Source organism: Urtica dioica, chromosome 2 (genome assembly GCF_054948205.1).
Source record: "Urtica dioica subsp. dioica isolate 48M chromosome 2, U.dioica_male_clone48M_v1_H2, whole genome shotgun sequence".
In the NCBI taxonomy this organism is placed as follows: domain Eukaryota; kingdom Viridiplantae; phylum Streptophyta; class Magnoliopsida; order Rosales; family Urticaceae; genus Urtica; species Urtica dioica.
Genome location: NC_142757.1, coordinates 97,501 through 100,000, shown reverse-complemented (window position 1 = coordinate 100,000; position 2,500 = coordinate 97,501).

Here is a 2,500-nt window from a genome sequence, read left to right as displayed (position 1 = left end):
AGCTGGATAATTGCTAAGTGCACGGGTATAGACGGAATAAAATGTATCCTTGGGTCAAAGCTTAATGTGGTATAGACGGAATAAATGTATCCTTGGGTCAAAGCTTAATGTGGTATAGACGGAATAAATGTATCCTTGGGTCAAAGCTTAATGTGCTATGTCACGGAAAAAAAATTAAAAATGAGCTGTGGCATGGAAAATTGCCAAGTATTTGGGCTAAGAGAAGGGATAAAACAATTAATATCCCCATATATATCAATTAAATAAATAGGATTTTTGGTAGCCTTTTTATAAGAACTCCAAAGTTAAGCGTGCTCGCGCGGGGGTAGCTCAGAAATGGGTGACCTCCTGGGAAGGGGTTCCTCCAGTTGACCGAGAATTGACCGAGAATTGACCGAGAGTTGACCCACATGAGCGTGCGTGTCGGCGTGGCCGTGGCACGGGCGAGGGAATGGCCGTGGCACGGGGTAGGGGCACGGGGCGCGGGGCGCGGGGCGCGGGCGCGGGCGCGGGCGCGGGCGTGGCCGTGGCCGTGGCCGGGCGTAGGGCGTAGAGGCGTAGAAGCCGTAGATGCCCTTAAAGCCCTTTAAGCCATTTAAGGCTTTAAGGCGTGGGCGTGGCACGGGCGCGGGCATGGTTGGTTTGGACGTTGCACGGTCTAGGCATGGACTTGGCATGGGTGAGGCACGGTCGCTTCAACGGTTGGTTCTTAGTTGCAATGCCATGGCACGGGCTTTACCACGGTTGGTTCTTGGTTTCAAGGCTTGGGCACGGCCGAGTAATGGGTTTTATTCACAAAACCAACTCCATATATCTTAGAAAACATTAGACTTGATGGAGATTCAAAAAAAAAAAAAAAAATTTTTTTTTTTTTGACGCCTCGGCCGAGTCATGCTCGAGCAATGGCCGAGGCAGGATGGAGCGACGGCCCAGTCATGCTCGAGCAATGGCCGACCGGACGACTGGAACATGTTTTGGAGCTTGTAAAATTAATTTAAAGATAATCCCATGGGTTCTCTTCACAAAACCAACTCCATATGTCTTAGAAAACATTATACTTGTTTGAGATTCTCAAAAAAAAAAAAAAAAAAAAAATTTCACGCCTCGGCCGAGTCATGCTCGAGCAATGGCCGAGGCAGGATGGAGCGACGGCCCAGTCATGCTCGAGCAATGGCCGACCAGACGACTGGAACATGTTTTGGAGCTTGTAAAATTAATTTAAAAATAATCCTATGGGTTCTCTTCACAAGACCAACTCCAGATCTCTTAGAAAACATTATACTTGATGGAGATTCAAAGAAATTAAAAAAAAAAAAAAAAAAAAATTTGACGCCTCGGCCGAGTCATGGCCGAGCAGGATGGAGCGACGGACGAGTCATGCTCGAGCAATGGCCGACCGGATCCTGGAACGTGATTTTAAAAAATTAATTTAAAAATATTCCCATGGGTTCTCTTGATTATAGCTCGAGCATATATCTTAAAAAACATTATACTAGATGGAGGTTCAAAAAAAAAAATAAAAAAAAATAATTTTTTTTTTTTGGTCATGGCCTTGGAAAATTTAATGTTTACTGGTGTCACATGGCCAAATGTTCGTTTGTATCTTTAGGGGGGGGTGGTTCCTTGAGCTTGAAAATGTTGACCAAGAGTTGACTCGCATGATAAGAGCATAATTTGCTACGGACCCAAAGACGGATTATGACCGGGCTGACCCGACAAGTCGCGACCGACCGCCGGTGACCCCCCGCCGGCGGCGGAGCTCCGGCGACCGCCCGCCGGAAAATTTTCCGGCGACCAAAAATTTTCCGTGGATGAAAATTTGTTGGAATATGAATGTTCTCCCTAAAAGGTTAAGAACCAAGGCGGAGGCAAGTCTAGTGAGGTAAAATAATGGGTTGAAGGCTCGTGAGAAAACGTTAGAGCCGCCGATGCATGCTCGAGCGACGGGAGAGAAATGCTCGAGCGACGGGAGTGAAATACTCGAGCATGATCGAGCACGGGCCGAGGCATGCTCGAGCGACGGGAGAGAAATGCTCGAGCATGATCGAGCACGGCCGAGGAATGCTCGAGCGACGGGAGAGAAATGCTCGAGCATCGAGCATGGCCGAGGCATGCTCGAGCGACGGGAGAGAAATGCTCGAGCATGGCCGAGGAATGCTCGAGCGACGGGAGGAATGCTCGAGCATGATAGAGGATGGCCGAGGCATGCTCCATCGCTGGCCGAGGCATGCTCCATCGCTGGCCGAGGCATGCTCGAGCGATGGCCGAGGCATGCTCGAGCGACGGGAAAGAAATGCTCGAGCATGCTCGAGCATGGCCGAGGAATGCTCGAGCATGCTAGAGGATGGCCGAGGCATGCTCCATCGCTGGCCGAGGCATGCTCGAGCGATGGCCGATGCACGCTCGATCGTTGGCATGATCGAGCGATGACCGAGTCATGCTCGAGCGACGGGAGGGAAATGCTCGAGGCACGGTCGAGCGATGGCCGAGAGATGGCCGA